The sequence below is a fragment of the Rhinatrema bivittatum genome, chromosome 2 (assembly GCF_901001135.1).
Source record: "Rhinatrema bivittatum chromosome 2, aRhiBiv1.1, whole genome shotgun sequence".
NCBI lineage: Eukaryota > Metazoa > Chordata > Amphibia > Gymnophiona > Rhinatrematidae > Rhinatrema > Rhinatrema bivittatum.
In genome coordinates, this window is record NC_042616.1 from 349,848,104 (window position 1) to 349,866,277 (window position 18,174).

General features: G+C 44.1%; 1 protein-coding gene across 1 annotated transcript in view; it reads right to left on the bottom strand.

Moving 5' to 3' along the window:
- Window positions 1–18,174, bottom strand: part of NFX1 (nuclear transcription factor, X-box binding 1) — a 572,380-nt gene that overhangs the window by 491,657 nt on the left and 62,549 nt on the right.

Here is an 18,174-nt window from a genome sequence, read left to right on the forward strand (position 1 = left end):
CGAGGTTCAGTGATTTGGTGCAGAAAATTAATTTGGGTAATGAAACCCTTCTGGAAATAAAACAACAAGTAGCAGATACTCAGCAACGTGTGGCTGATGTGGAAGCAGAGGCGCAAAATTTAGTACAAAACCAGGGCAACCATGCTCAAGAAAATCTCTGAATTAGAAAACAAAGTGGAGGATCTGGAAAACAGATCAAGGAGGAATAATCTGAGATTCGTGGGGTTTCCAGAGTCCGTGGCAGATAGGGAACTGGCACATTTGTTGGAATCATGGCTGCCTGCAGCTCTCAACCTGCCTAACTTAGTAGGCAAAATTGTTGTTGAAAGAGCGCATAGATTGGGGATGAAAAAAGCAGACGCCCCAAAACCCAGAGTGGTAATTGCACGTCTCCTGAATTTCAGTCAGAAATCAGATCTTCTGCAAGCCTTTCGCAAATGTGACTCCCTGCTCTATGAGACTCATAGAATACTGATTTTTCAGGACTATTCCGCAGCTTTGTCAGCTAAGCGCCGGGAGTTCTCACCTGTATGTGCTGATTTATTCAAAAGGAATTGAGATTTAATTTACAATATCCAGCAAAACTTTGCATGGAGCATAATGGAGTCTGGCACAGTTTTGACTCAGTGGCGGAGGTGAAGCAATTTTTGACTGACAGAATCGACTCCAGTTGAACCGCTCCTTTGAGAGCCGCTAATTGGCTATGATGGATTCATGCAGAATGATGGGCTCTGCTCTGGGCCTTGGCTCTGGTTGGGGGAAGGTTCTTGCCTCCCATAAGCAACACAATGTTTGGTTTTTGTTTTCTGCTCACTGCTCAGTTATATGATGTTATGGCACTGGTTATTGTTGGTGGGGGAGCCGGAGGGAGGTGGATCAGGTGGTCTCTCTTCTCCAATTAATGGAGGACACGAATTTGGTTTATATGAGGGGGAAGGGAATTGGGGGGGGAAGGGGTGGGGGTAGGGATGTTCGCTATGGTCCATTGGGCTTCTGATATTGTATCACACATTGAGACATGGAAATGCAGGTCTTGCGCACATGTTGGAGGAAGTATATGAGATTTGGGGGTCTGTTCAGGGGTCCTCCCTAGGCTGGGGGGGAGGGACCTGTGGAAGTAGAGAAGCTTCTGTACTTTTGTGGGGTGATACCCTCTACTCTCTAGAGTATGGCTGAAACCTTGCGCTGCATTTCTTGGAACGTAGCGGGTCTGGGTTTCTCCTATAAAAGAGCTAAAGTGCTTCAATCTTTGAGACGTCATAAGGCGAACATTGCACTACTGCAGGAAACACACCTTACAGAAGGTGAAAGTAGAAAATTAACCAGAGACTGGGTGGCGCAGGTATTCTTTTCTCCTGCAGTGGGCCGGAAGGGAGGTGTGGCTATTCTTATGGGGAAGAATGTGGTGTTTGAAGAAGCACAGAGTTTTTTCTGATAAGGAAGGAAGATATGTTTTGGTCACTGGGAAATTGTTTGGTACGGTTGTGACACTATGCAGCGTATATGGCCCAAAATGTTTATAGCCATGATTTTTTCAGGACCTGATACACTTCATTTCCACCCATCAACTAGGGTTGCTCTTTGTAGTAGGAGATTTTAATCAGGTGATGGATGGCGAGTTAGATAGATCCACCAGAGGCTCAGGTCCGCGGCAGCGGCAAGATAGAGGGTTGCCTTATTTTTGCCACCAGGTGCACTTGGTGGATCCCTGGAGACTTCTACACCCGGAATTGCGCAATTATACCCATATCGCAAGGGCACATCCCATGATGTCTAGACTTGATTACATTCTGGTGTCTCCACAGTGCTTATAATGCGCTCAGGCTGGCTGAGATTGGTCCGAGGAATGCTCAGATCACACCATGATTTGGGTAGAAGTGCAACTAGGGGGCCCTAAGCCAGACAGGACCAGGTGGCGCTTCCCGGCCTATCTGTCGGAGGATGTGGGATTCCGCTCTTTCCTTCAGGAAAAGTGGCGAGAGTACACCCTTCATAATACGCAGCATTTAGACACCCCGGCGCTATTTTGGGAGGCGGGGAAAGCCACAATCAGAGGTGAGATCATAGCCTATGTCATACGACAGAGAAGGATTGCCAATCAACAACTCATAGATTTGGGAAACGCAGTCACTAAGGCTAGGGGGTACCTTACCACCACATCCCACTCCACAAGCCAAACGGGATTATAGGGACCTTCTTTACACGTTAAAACTGTTATATCCACCAACGGACACAGAGGGATTTATTGCATCAGGCGCACAAGCTGTATAGGTTTGGGAACAAAATGGGGAAACTATTAGCGAACCAAGTTAGGGCTCAGCGGGGAATGACATTTATTCCTATGCTAATGGACACCGCCGGTAACAGACATACCAAGGGTGCTAAGATTTGTGCCATCTTTCGGGCTTTTTATGAAGGATTGTATACCAATGACACTTCTGCACAAGCACCTGTAGCTGAAGCAAGTTTCTTCCGCAATTTAACACTACCTAAAATTAGTACTGCCCAATTGGAGGCGGTGAACGCCCCCATCACTAAACAGGAAATATGGGAGAACATAGGAGACAGTAAGGCGCACAAAGCTCCAGGTCCGGATGGGCTAAATGCGGACTTTTACAAATTATTAAAAATGGAAGTGGGGGATCCGTTACAACGATATTTCCTTAGTATACCCAAGGCTGGGTTTTCTAGAGAAGCGACAATGGCATATATTACTGTACTCCCCAAGGGTGGCAAAGATCCACTTCATCCGGCTTCTTACCGGCCAATCTCTCTGTTGAATTATGATGTCAAATTATTTGCCCGAATTTTGGCCAATAGACTTAGTAAAGTGTTACCAGAATTGATCTCCATCAATCAGGTGGGATTTGTGAAAGGGAGGAAGGCCAGTAGACACCTTTTGAGTTTGTGGATGGCAATGACACATTGCTCGATGCACCGCATTCCAGCCTTAGCAGTGGGGTTTGACGCCGAAAAGGCATTTGACCGTGTGGCGTGGGACTATCTATTTTCTGTTTTTGCAAAAATATGGTTTTCAAGGCAATGTCATTAATAGCATTGCAGCCCTCTATCACCCATCCTTTGTCTATGATAGTAGCTAACGGCCTACTGTCTACTCCGTTTGAGCTATGTCGCGGAGTTCGGCAAGGTTGCCCTCTCTCCCCATTGCTCTACATTCTGTCTCTTGACCCCTTATTAAGAACGATTCAGGGAGATCCTGGGGTGGAAGGGCCTGCAGTTGAGGGGGTCTCAATTTAAGATTGCTGCTTTTGCAGACGATGTGCTGATCTTTGTGATAAACCCGGTAACTTCTCTTCCCAGAGTCCTTTCACTTCAAGCACAATTTGGGGTATTTTCTGGCTTAAAAATTAATAGAGATAAATCGGAAGCTATTGACATTCTTGGTTCCGTGAAAGGACTTTGGCCTGGAGTTTTCCCATTGCGATGGGTAACCTCTGAGATGAAGTATCTGGGTATTAAAATACCGGTGAATGTTAATCATTTATATGATGTGAATATTTTGCCATTATTGAAAACACGAAAAAAGAAACTTTCGGACTGGATGAACCTGCCACTGTCCATCTCGGGACGGATACAATTGTTTAAAATGATTGAGTTGCCCAAGTGGCTGTATATCATGCAAATGCTGCCCATGTGGGTCCGGCAGTGTCACATACGTGAGTTGAATGCCGCTCTTCGGACATTTATTTGGCAAAAGAAGAAAGCCAGGATTGGTATGTCTAGGCTTATGCGTACCCAACAAGAGGGAGGTCTGGCGTGTCCCAACATCCATCTGTATAATGTGGCCCTGTTATTATGTCATCTACAAGACTGGATACGGGGCACGAGTCTTTTTATTCCACGTGACCTTCTTCGAGATTGGTGTCACCCGCTTGACATTGGTAATTTACTTATTGCCCCGAGATCAGCCTTGCCTAAGCATGTGGGGGACTTTCCATATATTGGGGCCTGTAGGATGGCCTGGAAAAGACTGTGCTCTCAGCTCTCTATTTCTTGGAGGTCGTTATATTTTGCTACTATATGGGGTCTTCCACAATTTTCTCTCCCAGCTGGGACCCCTCTATTTTTCGTCAGTGGACTGAGTTGGTCTTACTCACATCGAGCAGCTAATGAACCCCACTGGTCCTGGATTACTGCCCTTTGCAGACTTACAGGCGCTCTATGGCATACCCAAGACACACTTTTATGCTTACCTACAAATTCGACATTTTATTACCACGTGGAAAGCGCCCACGATAACGGGAGTCTTAGGAGAGCGGCTAGAGATGTTTTTCCCTGTTACTCCCCATCGGACTTCTTGTGCCACTATGTTTCAGAAACTTACGTCCTTGAATCCCACAACGGGGTTGACACATCTAACGGACAGCTGGAACGCGGATCTACACAAGTCAACTTTCCCCCAGGCAGCTGGAAGTTTGTTTTCCGCACTATTGGTTACTACACACTGACAATGTACAATTAAAGGAAGTACAATTTAAGTTGCTACATAGAATTTATGTAACCCCGGCTAAAGCCTGCCAATGGAAGATGACCACCTCTTCCGCTTGTTTTAAATGCGGGTCAGAAGGGGCCAATCTATGGCATAACTTTTGGGACTGTAGCTTTATCAATCTCTTCTGGCAGAGATTTGGCCTATATGGGACGGCTGTGGGAGTGTGTTATTCCAGGGGATCCACAGCTGTGTTTACTCCATCTCTCACCAGATCTAAGGTTGGGGACACACACCAGTGCACTGGGACGTTTCTTACGTAAGGGCTTTCTCTTGGCCAAACAGGTCATTCTGTCTCACTGGTTGGATAAAGACCCGCCAACCTTTACTCACTGGCGTCTAAAACTTCATCAGATGGTAGTCTATGAACAGCTAACGGCGAAAGCTACCCTGTCGCTTCACAAGCAAGACCAGTTTCTGGAAATCTGGAACCCGTATCTCCTTACATTGCATCAGCGAGCCCGAAGTAGGATCTTAGATTTTTCATCTTGACCTGGACCATGTCGCACGGCTACATCAACATCTGGTTTACTCACACAGACTCTGCTTTGCTTTCGGTTGTTTCTCTGTTGTTTCTTTTGTTTTCTTTACTTTCTTTTCCCCCTTTTTTTAGTATCTGGTGTTTTAATGAGATCGATATTGAAATTAGGATCACCCGTATTTCATAGAAATGTTTCTCTGTATTGTTCAAAGTTAACTGCTGTCTGTACCTGCATACGTGTCTTACCTGGGACATAGCGGACCGGGGGGGGGAGGTTAGGGTTGGGTTTAGGGAGGGACAGTGAGGGATTGTGACTGCGTGATAGTCTGCTTTCCTGTTTATGATAGTGGTTGTAACGTTAAAATGTTATAATAAAGGATACAAAAAAAAACAAAAAAAATGTGTACATAAGAGTACAATTACAAAAACCAACACCACAAGAGGGGTACATCTTCAGAAGTTAAGGACACCTGTATATAAGTATTAAATCTAGGTATTATTGCAAGGAGCATCAATTGAGTCGAGTCGTTCTAATTGCTAGGAGATTGTGCTTCAGATGTTGGAAGTAATAGTATTAGTGTAGTCATCAAGCAGTTTCCACACCTGACACCAATTGGTCAGCCGTCTGTTTTGATCGCTGCTGCTTTTTCGTATCTGGAATATAAGCATACAGAATTCCACCAAAATTGCTCACTAAGAAGTTCACTGTGCTTCCAAAATGAGAGTATTAGATGAATGGCTACTGCTATAAGAAAATCTAATAGTTTGCTTTCTGTTACTGAAAGGTTGAATGTTGGAGAAGTACTCCGGAAAATAACCACTTGGTAGCTTATTGGGTAGAAGAATTTGAGAATATTAGATATGATTCTCCAGATCTGTTCCCAAAAATGGTATACCAGTGGACAGTCATAAAGCATATGGGACATTGTGGCCTTAGGCACCGAGCAGGGACAAACAATTGTGATTGGATATCAAGCCAGCACGGAACATTTTCCAGGGGGTCCAGATGTCTCTATGTATGACAAAATAGGAGGTTTGTGTCAGACTGGAAGACAGTGATGTCTGCAGCGAAGAGGACCAGAAATATTTCCAATTTACATATTTGGATCAACATTGCAATCATTAGCCCAAACCTTGCATACAATTACTTTATTAGAGAAGGAGTAGAGACAGAATGCTTTTTAAAAACTTAGAGGCTAAATGTCCAAAAGGGCTTAGTTCTGATAAAGGGTAAAGACGTGAGGGAGCTTATCAAGCTGGAAGTTAGAATTACGGGTAGCAGAGATGGCTGTGCTGATCTGAAGCCCAGGCGAATACTTGTGAGGCAGGAAGGGAGTATTGACTGCACAGAGTAGGAAAAGAAACTAAGGTACCCTGATGAAAAAGTTGTGAGATGTACCATATTCCACTGGTTATCCCATATTGCCAATTAACTAAACTGGTAATCCACTTAACATCTGGGTGTGATTTAATGGGCGCTAAAAGGGAGTACTTCCAAGGAAGGGCAGTAGGCAAGTTGAGAGAGTAAGTCTTTAAGGGCTTTATAAGTAGACACAATTATTGGGTGCGTACGAATTTGTTTTATAAGGGGGTCGGCCAATAACTTCTCTAAAGGGGTCAATGCTGTTAGGTCATATTCGAATAATTTCCACCTGGGAGGGTCAGCTAGATTTAATACATCAGAGAACCAATAATATGCCTAATGTAAGATGTAAGCACGATGATTAAGTAGAATCAGGGAATTGACACCCACCTTGCATCTTATTGGTTTTCAATTTAGATAGTGCTATTCGTGGTGCTTTATTGTGCCAAAGAAATTGAGTTAACAACTGTTCCACTTGTTTATAAAATCGGAGGGGAAAAATATCAGTATCATGGATAGGATGTAGTTTATGCATGGGTAAGAACCATTTTTATTGTATCTAGTCTGCCCCACAAGTGAGATAGAGAGGGGACCAAGACAGCAAGTTTATTTTAATTTGGACAGGATACAATTCCCATTATGAGTGTGTATCTGTTAAATCAGAATAGAAGGTCACCCCCAACTATTTAATCCCCTTTGTTGAGAAACAGAAAGGTATGCTGCAAGATCTACCAGGGACACCTTGTAAATTGAAGGCAGTGTTTCTGTCTTGTGCCAGTTTAGACTATACCCAGAGAAAGAGGAACATGGTGATATCGTGGAGAACAGATGAGGAACGGAGGAATCAGGGTTAGTTAGATACAGTAGTACATAGTCAGCATAAGCAGATAATTTAATCGACTACAGTTCCAACATTATACCTCTATAAGTGGGTTGGCCCGGATAGCTTGTAGCAAGGGTTCCAGTGGATAAATTAAAGAGAAGGGGGGACATGGGACATCCTTGTCTGGTTCCTTTGTAAACTAAAAGCCAGAGAGCATCTGTTAATTCAAATATATAAACACCCTAGGATATCGGTATAGTAGCTTGACCCAAGAGATATGAGGGCCAATCCAAAAATGTTAAGCACCCTCAAAAAGATATGGCCATTCAACCCTACCGAAGGCCTTTTCTGCATCCAGAGAGAGTGCGATAATCGGAGAGGGATGCTTTTTCGTAGCTATTTGCGCATGGAGGAAAAGGCATGCATTGTTGAAAATGAGACTCTTTTTGATAAAACCTGATTGATCGGGATGTATGAGGTGCGGCATAATATGGGTTAGGAGAGGTGCTAGAATTTTGGCAAAGATTTTGTAATCCGTATTAAGTAGGGAAATTGGACGATAGTTGGAAGCCAATTGTGGATCTCTGCCAGGCTTTGGAAGAATCAACAATGCAGGCTTCTGAGAAGGTCGAGGAGCACTGGGGTTGAGAGAGTAGATCTGTTAATAGGTATGGAGTTTCGGGATAAGTAATCCCGAACGTCCCAGTAAAACTCCACAGGAATCCATCTGGACCAGGTGCTTTTCCTTCTTTTGAGTGCTGCTAGAGCTGAGGTAAACTCCAAATCCGAGATATCACGGTCCAATGTATTGAGTTGATCTGGAGTAAGAGTTGAAAGGGGAGTCAGGAGAAGAAGTATTCCATGATCGAGGAAGTAGAGGTAGCATTAGATGAATAAAGTTCCTGGTAAGAGGCCTTGAAACTCTTGTAAGATCTCCAAATCTTTCAGTAGAAGACTGCCAGCAGTATTCTTTATGGCTAATATGCATTGTTTGTCAATACGTTTTTCAAATAGCTGGCTAGTAGATCTCCACATTTGTTTGTTCAGCATATCATCTTGCCTTTTTGGAGAAGAATAGCTTCCCAGACTTATGGCTTAACAGTTGGTTGTATTCAAAGCGAGCTTTCATTAGGCATGTCAAGTTAGTAGGAGACGGGTCAGCAATATGTGGTTTTCAAGCTGACTGATGAGAGCTTGTAGCCACAATGTTTCTTGCTTCTGCTCCTTCCATTTCTGGCTATTATAGCAAAATGACATCTCCACGGATCGTTGCTTTAAAAGCCTCCCAAATGGAATGAGGAGAGACGTCTGAGGTCTCATTATTGGAGAACCAATCTGCATACATATGAGCTGACAAAATCCTTCATCTTCTAACAGTGCAAGATTGAGTCTCCAGAGTGGTCTGTAAGAGTTATTGAAGGTAGAATGAGAGTAATAGTAACGGCTGCATGATCTTCAGCAGAATATAGTCCAACAGTTCAAACAGATGTTTCATTACCTGTGTAAGGACATTAAGATCCCATGAAACTGTAGGCTTCGAGACTGGGGGTTTCATATAACCATAACTCCTTCATGAGATTGGAAACTAGAAGTGAATGGAGATTGGCTTCCACATTTTGGTGGTAAGCTGCAATGGCAGCTATGTGCACCCAAAATAATAAAGTAAATAAAGTCCCTGACAAAGAAGGGACAACAGGTATCAAAGAAGATACTTAGGGGGGCAAACAGATGGATCTAGAGAAGTTGACCAACACCAAGTGAGGATCTCTTCCACTTAAAAGCATATAACTTTCTGGTTGATGGTTTCCTTGTGGGAAGCAAGATATCCTCCACCATCTTTGGTAAGGGCCCAAGGAGAGATTAAAGAGGGCTCAACCGCCATGCCATCAGGTAGAGTAAGTAGATTGATACGATACAGTCAACCTTCCTCCTGGATAAGGAGCGATAGAAGATTCCAACTGAATAGGGGAATGAGAACCACACTTATAGGATCAACGTTGCCCAGACATCACTTTTTAAATTGTCCTGGCTACTAATAGTACGATAGAAATGCGTACAGTAGATTGGCATCCCATTCGAGTACAAAAGCATCCATATCAATCTGACTTGCTTGGAAGAATGAAGAAAGCAATTGAGTTTCCAGTTACTCTCTGATACAACAAGTCCATAGAGAGCCAACCCTACAGGGAGTACAGGTCATCTGCCATTCTCTGATCCAATCACCATTCATGTGGTTGAAAAATTTGGCTGAGGCGATTTGCCAGCATGTTGGACATTCCTGGGAGGTATGTCCAACTTGAAGTTAGATTCCATGACTGAGGTCACATACCCAAATTATTGAGCTTTCTGGCACAGAACCCATAAGCCTGTTCTGCTTTGCTTGTTCACAGATACATTGTTACAACCTGATTGCTGGTTTGAATTAAAATTCTTTTTGTTTGCAATAGGTGAGCAACGCCTGCAGGATGTAGCAAATCGCTCAGAGCTATAAACAATTTGATACGGCATCCTGTATCGACAACATCCTTTGTGTGCTAGGTACCTGTGTGTGCTCCCTAACCCCTGACAGAGATTCATCACCAATGTCACCTGAAGAGAAGAATTTGCAGAGGGGTACTGATTTTGAGAACCCATCAGAAAGACATTTTCATCCTTGACATTAACCTCAATAGGATGTGACAGAGGTCAACAGAGTTGCTCCGATTATGACTGAAGGGCCCACCGAAGAGGTCTCATTTGAAACAAGCTAAACTGCACCAAATGGACTGCAGCTACCATGTGACAGAGGATAACCAGTGATGAATGAGCTGTGGACCGGCTCCAGAGCACCAGATCTTGCACTAGGGACTCAAAGTTGGGCTACCTCGTCCTCTAGAAGGAATGCTCTTTTCGTAACTGAATCTATCCAGGCTCCAATAAATTTGATTCTCTGAACTGAGATGAGGTTCAAAGCAGCATAGTGAAGCTGATGATAAATCTCAGAGACTGTAGCAGCTGTATCATTTGGACTCAGTGTATTCAAGATTCCTGTTTGGGAGAGAAGTTTTACTAGCCAGTCATCCAGGAAGGGAACATAAGAACATGCCATACTAGGTCAGACCAAGGGTTCATCAAGCACAGCATCCTGTTTCCAACAGTGACCAATCCAGGCCATAAGAACCTGGCAAGTACCCAAAAACTAAGTCTATTCCATGTTATCATTGCTAGTAATAGCGGTGGTTATTATCTAAGTCAACTTAATTAATAGCAGGTAATGGACTTCTCCTCCAAGAACTTATCCAATCCTTTTTTAAACACAGCTATACTAACTGCACTAATCACATCTTCTGGCAACAAATTCCAGAGTTTAATTGTGCGTTGAGTGAAAAAGAACTTTCTCCGATTAGTTTAAATGTGCCACATGCTAACTTCATGGAGTGCCCCCTAGTCTATTATCCAAAAGAGTAAAAAACCGATTCACATCTACCCGTTTTAGACCTCTCATTATTTTAAACACCTCTATCATATCCCACCTCAGCCGTCTCTTCTCCAAGCTGTAAAGTCCTAACCTCTTTAGTCTTTCCTCATAGGGGAGCTGTTCCATTCCCCTTATTTTGGCAACCCTTCTCTGTACCTTCTCCATCGCAATTATATCTTTTTTTGAGATGCAGCGACTAGAATTGTACACAGTATTCAAGGTGTGGTCTTCACCATGGAGCGATACAGAGGCATGATGACATTTTCTGTTTTATTTACCATTCCCTAATAATTCCCAACATTCTGTTTTGCTTTCATGACTGCCGCAGCACACTGAACCGATTTCAATGTGTTATCCACTATGACGCCTAGATCTCTTTCTTGGGTAGTATGCCTTGATGATGAAGATGTACTGCCACTACTGGCAAACACACCGCAAAAACCATCAGGACTGTTGACAAGCCAAAGGGAAAAACTTTGTATTAATAGTGCTGCCCCTTTCACCGTTAATCTGAGATATTTCCAGTAAGACAGTGTATGGGGACATGAGAGTATGCACCCTTCAAGTCCAGAGCATACATCCATGTTCCCGCTTGAATGAAAGGAAGGGTGGTGTGGAGAAAATTCATTTTGAATTTCTCCCTCTTCAGATGTTTGTTCGGTCTTCGTAAATCCAGAATGAGTTTGAACTCCCACTCCCCGTTTCCTTGGGAATAAGGAATTATCTGGAGTAAAAACCCTTTCCACACTCCATAAGAGGGTCTTGCTCAATCGCCTACAGATGAAGAAGCATGTCCACCTCAAGACAGAGCTTGTCCAAGTGAGACCAATCTGAATTGAAGGCCTAACCACAAATTTGTGCTGACAAATGGCAGAAATGCAAGGAGTACCCACCAATAATTAGCACAGAGTGGTGTCTGGTGATTATCTCCCATTCTGGGAGAAACAGATGAATGCCACCCCCACCCCCCCAACTGGAAATGGTGGGGAGCAAGGTTCTATTTCTGTCAAAAACTAGTTCCTGCCAATGCCCAAGGTTGCTGTTGTGTCAGCATATGAAGAGCTAAGTAACAGATATGCACAGAAGGGGTTTCACTGCACATATGCCCTCTTAAACGGGAAGAATGAACATCTTTAGCTAATAGCAATCAATAAAGATTGAAGGACCACTTCTAAGTGGATGACATCCAGCTGCTAGTTCTACTCAATAAAACTCACGTCATGGCCATCACCAACCTAAATAGCTGCTTAGGAAAAATCGCTTGCTGGCTATGCCAAAACAAAGCTTACATCCTTAAGCAAACAGACGCTGTGGACCAGAAAGCAAAAACCAAGTCACCTCCCATCCACAGGTGATACTTGGAGGGCACACCCCAACCCCCCAGCACTCAAGTCCAGAGCCTAGGAGTCGTTCTAGACTCCCAACTCACTATCAAACCCCAGTTGCAAACAGTCACCAAAGCTGCCTTTTTCCAATTCCACCTTCTTTGATATCTCCATCCTCTTCCTGAACAAGTCAGCTTTTGCAACAGTCATCCAAGCCACTGATCTCCAGCCTGCACTAATGCAACACACTATATGCCAGAATCCCTAACTCCCTAAATCATTGCCTACAACGGATACAAAACACGGCAGCCCGTATGACCATGAAAATAGGCAAACCCCAACATAACACCCATCCTAAAATCACTAAACTAGTCATCAGCATAGTACCACACTAAATTCAAATTTCTGACCTAGCCTATAAAACCCTCTATGGTCTGGCATCCACCTACCTAAACAAATCTCTATCCCATATGTGCACACTACACTACTACCTAGGCCTGCCTCACAGTATCTTCCCTATGGTAAATGCGCCTCACCAAAACTTGAAAAAGAACATTCGCAGGATCAGCTCCTACTCTTTGGAACTCCCTACCACTTCATATCAGACTCCGTCCGGGATTTCTCCTCTTTCAGAAACTTAGTGAAGACTTGGCTACTTGAAGCAGCTTTTGGAACAAAAAACTCCACGTCCTACCCAATTGCTCACTCTCCATGCCACTCCCTGTAATCTCTTGATTTAAATCTTGATGCCTGCCTACAGTACTCTGCACTATGTTTTTAGCCATTACTAGCATCAGTTATTTACTAGACATGCTTATTGGCTGCCGTTACCGATATATATCCTTGTGACAGGGTGCCCCTATTTTCTCCTGTAAACCTGTGTAGGACCAGGTTAGATGCCTGGTCCACCTTAAATCCTCTAGAAGGAGAATGCTCTATGGGCAGGACCCTACCATGCAGGACCCTGCCGAGCAGGAAGAGCTCAGAGTGGGACCAGCAAGAGGGGATCCCAGCTGGGATAGAGAAGCCCCATGTCTCCAGGAGTAGGAGCTCCAGACCCTCTCTGGGGAGTTTGAGCTATAAAGAGGACTGTGAAGGTAGGCAGTTATTGTGAATATCATTTTGCTGTTTTAAGTTAATGAAGTAAAATTGCATGAGAACAGGCTGGAGGTCAGCGTGCTTACTGCTCCAGCCCACAGAATATTGCTTAGCCACCCTCATAAACCTGTACAACATTCTCTCTCTACTTTTAGTGCCTGTTCTCTGCGGGATTCCTGACACTGACTTCTGTTATTGCATGTTGTGTTGTGCCTTGCACATTTGTTATTCCCTATAATTTCAGCTCCTTTTTGCCATGACCTATGCTAGAATTTGTTACCTCCACTACTTACACTGTAAAAGGCCACAATGTAAACTATTCTCTAACTGTAACATGCTTTGCTCTCCTTGGCGGAAAAGTGTGCCATAAATAAGCGAGGATAGTTTTTAGCTATTTGGGCGTTAAGCATTGAGCTTCGAAAGAAAGTATTTCCAAACAAATCAAGAAGACTTAGTTTCTTACAAGGAAGGATGTTGAAGAAAGCAGAGCTGCTTACCTGTAACAGGTGTTCTCACAGGACAGAAGGATTTTAGTCCTCAAATATGGGTGACATCATCAGGATGGAGCCCTATCACGGAACACTTGTCAAAGTTTCTAGAACTTTGGACTTGGTCCACTGAGCATGCCCAGCATGCCAACAACCCTGCATCCAGCAGGGGTCCCCCTTCAGTCTCGTTTGTAGTAAAAGTACAAGCAAAAAAATAAAATAAATCGCAAGTGAACCCAACTCTGCGGGGTGGCGGGCGGGTTTCATGAGGACTAACATCCTGCTGTCCTGTGAGAACACCTGTTACAGGTAAGCAACTCTGCTTTCTCACAGGACAAGCAGGATGGTAGTCCTCGCATATGGGTGAATAGCGAGCTGAGGATGCCTGAGTAATGTACCAAACACCCAAAGACGTGCAAAAGGCACAACAACAGTGGTGGGTTTGGTTAAGAGGGCAGCCTGAAATTCCCAGCGAGTCGTTGGAAGGAAGTTGGGTTATTAAGCTGAGACTAAATTGCGTAGAACAGACAGGCCAAAGATAGAATCTTGCCCACCAGCCTTATCCAGGCAATAATGAGCTGCAACGGTATGGAGAGAACTCCATGTAGCAGCCCTGCAGATGTCAGCAAGAGGTACAGAACGAAGGTGTGCTACCAACGTTGCCATTGCTCTAATAGAATGCACTTTCACGCGTCCCTGGAACGGAAGGCCTGTTTGTTGGTAGCAGAAGGAAATACAGTCCGCCAGCCAGGAGGACAGGGTCTGCTTGCCCACTGGGATTCCCAGTTTGGTTTTATCAAAGGTGACAAATAGCTGGATGGACTTCCTATGGGCTGCAGTGTGTTCCAAATAAAAGGCTAGCACACGCTTGCAGTCCAAGGAATGCAGAGCTCGCTCACCTGGATGTAAGTGGGGTCTTGGAAAGAAAGTAGGTAGTATAATGGATTGATTTAAATGAAATTCAGATACTACCTTTGGTAAAAATTTAGGATGAGTGCGAAGCACCACACGATCATGGAGAAATTTCGTGTAAGGTGGGTATGTTACCAGCGCCTGTAGCTCACTGACTCTGCGAGCTGACGTTACAGCAAGAAGAGCACTTTCCAAGTGAGGTGATGTAAGCTCACAGGAGTGCAGAGGCTCAAACGGATGTTTAATGAGCTGTGCTAACACCACACTGAGGTCCCAAGCAGGGGCGGAAGGACGAAGTGGAGACTTTAGGTGTAGTAGGCCTCTCATGAAGCACGCTATGAGGGGTTGTGTTGAGATAGAAACATCCCCTATGCCTTTGTGGTAAGCAGCTATGGAACTGACAGACTTGGATGGAAGAAGTTTGGAGACCAGACTCCGACAAATTCCAGAGGGAGTCTAGGAACTTCGTTGTAGCGCAGGTAAAGGGATCTATTTCCTTTGACGTGCACCATGAGGAAAACCTTTTCCATTTGGAACGATAGGATTTTATGGTGGAAGGCTTTCGTGAAGCTATGACGACATGGGAAACATCGTCCGAGAGGTTTAGAGATTGTAAAATTTAACCTGTCAAATTCCAGCTGTCAGGGACAGGGAATGGAGGTTCGGGAGATGCAATTGTCCGTTGTTCTGTGATATCAGAGACGGATCTGCGCCTAGGCGAATTTGGTGACAGAGGTTGCGAAGGATGGGGAACCACACCTGGTGTGGCCCATAAGTGGCTATGAGGATCATGAAGCCCTTATCCCGTCGCAACTTCACAAGAGTCTTGCTTATGAGTGGAAGCGGAGGATAGGCATACAGGAGACCGTTGGACCATGAGAGGGCGAAGGCATCTCTTCGTGGTCTGCTGTGACTGGTGTAGTGAGCAGAAATTTTCCACTTTGCAGTTGTGAATTGACGCAAAGAAGTCTATGTTTGGATAACCCCACTGCTGGAATATTCTCTCCGCCACTGTGGGGTTCAGGGACCATTCGTGGGGACGAAATTGCGACTGAGTTTGTCTGCAAGCCCGCCAGGTAGGTCGCTCTCAGTAGCATGGAGTGTGAGAGCCAAGCCCAGATATGCGCTACTTCCTGACACAGCAGGTAAGAGCCAGTCCCTCCCTGCTTGTTGATGTACCACAATCGCAATCTGGTTGTCTGTTTGAATTAGGATTGTCTTGTTGGACAGACAATCTTTGAAGGCTATGAGGGCATACCTTATTGCCCTGAGCTCTAGAAAATTTATCTATTGCTGCGTGGCAAAAAAGAAAAAAAAAAAAAAAAAAAAGAGACTGAAGGGGGAACCCCTGCTGGATGCAGGGTTGGTGGCATGCTGGGCATGCTCAGTGGACCAAGTCAAAGTTCTAGAAACTTTGACAAAAGTGTTCCATGATAGGGCGTCATCCTGATGTCACCCATATGTGAGGACTACCATCCTGCTTGTCCTGTGAGAAAATGCCTCTATCACTGCATGGTGAGACCGTGGCTTGAGTACTATGTACAATTCTGGTCGCCGCATCTCCAAAAAAAAAAAAAAATTAATATACACACACACACATATACATACACACGTTAACAAAAATAGACAACATCGAGAACAGATCCCGTAGAGGGAACCTAAGTTTTATTGGCTTTCCAGAAACTATCAGGGGGTAGACCTGGCAGAAATCCTAGAATCGTGGCTTCCACAGGTACTTGATCTCCCCTCCACACATGGTGTCCTACGAGTGGAGCGCACTCATTGCCTGGGCCAGAAGTCTGAGAATAGAAACCGTCCAAGACAGGTTATAATGAAAATCTTGAATTCAGCAACATAAAATGGACATCTTGCTCGCATACTGAAAGAATCGTTCCCTGGAATATAAAGGGACTTAGATATTAATTTTCCAAGATTATTCTGCATTAGTAATGGCACAGCACAAAGGCTTTGCCCCCAATTTGCACAAAATAAGTGCATCAAGTAGTGGCCTTCATGCTACAATTTCCGGCCAGATTACAAATAACCTGGCAGAATGAGACCCACTTCTATGATTCCGTGGAAGCCGCGGAGCAATTTGTACACACCTTGGATTCCCTGCCAGGAGAGTGAGTACTACAGTACCAGGTTTGGCTAACTTGATTGTCACTACAGCGAGTTTAGCAGTTTAAGTGTTATGGTTCACTCGACATGACATTTCTTTCTCTTTCTGGACACTATCTGGATGCTGGGCCTTTCTACTATTACCGTTAATGCGGTGGCTTGGGATGGTTTTTAACCCACATCAGATCTAACGAACATCCTTAAGACATTAACATAACAAGGAGCTTAATGCTTCATGAGCTGGCTTAGCTGGCGTATTAAACCACAACTCATGCAACAGATTCCTAAGGACCCGAGGCCTTACCATCTTAAGACCCATACAACTTCAGCCTGGTGGTAATATTCAGTGGTGTCGTGGACAGATATGCTGAGAACCCAAGCAACTGCCGATTCAAGCTTGTTGAAACTTTTGGGAGTGACCCTTGCAGAGCTATCTATGGCTCTATAACCTACTTCCCCATGCTGGTTAATGGTTATTTGGATCAGCTATAGGATTTGGTTATAATCCGGAGTGGACACTTTTTTCTTTTCTCTTTTTCTGTTTCACCCTTTTCTTTTTCTCTTCATTTCTCTGTCTCTGGAGAGGGGGGGCGCTACATGCCGATAGGTAGCAAAGCTCTCTATGTTTAGAGAGATAGTAGGCCAAAGTGGTGCAGGGTTCTCAAAATATTGCTAAGTTTCTTGTTTTACATGGATCCTACTCTAAGAGAGAAGACGAAGCATCATCATATTGTGTTACTTATGAACCTGGGTTTAGGCTGGGAAACCCAGCTTCCCACTATAATTAATTCTTGCCATTACCACTCAATGATTAATATTATAAGCTGTCACAAAATGTAGTAAGATTTTGGCCTTGGAATGTTTTCTGGTATAGGCTCGTGTTTTCAAGAGATAAAATATTACAATCCCTGCAAAGGGCATTGCGTGCATATAGCTCTCTTGCAAGAAACAAAAACTAGACAAACTTGAGCATCAGAAGCTCCCGTTGAATGTGGGTAAAATCATGTATACTCTGCACAAGCCTCCTCTAGAACAGATGGGGTAGCGATATTAAATTGGCAAACTTGTGCCTTTTCAAGTTGAGCAAGTAATACTTGATGAGGGTAGATACTTCACCCTGAGTGGCCAGATACATGGGCAAGACTTTACTATTTGCAATATATATGCACCCAATGTCTATAACTGTTTTTTTGTTGGTTTTTTTTTTTACCTGGCTCTTAACATTGTTAGCAACTCATACCAAAGGTCACCTTCTAATAGGAGATGACTGTGTATTAGACCCCCAATCAAAATTGCACTAAAGCACGTGCGGGAACCTGGTGATGCATCAACAAAAGGGGATACCTTTTGGTATGAGTTGCTAAACAATGTTAGAGGCAGGTAAAAAAAACCAGTTATAGCTTGCCATACCTTAGGAATGATAGATGTGTGGAGAAACACTCTATCCGACTGACACTGAGTATACACATTCTTTCCGAGCTCATAGCACAGGGTCCCAGATAGATTATATACTGGCCCAGGAAGCAGACTTTGCTCAGATACTTTACACTGATTGGGGCCGCTGGGAATAACTGATCATTGCCCGGTGATTGTGAC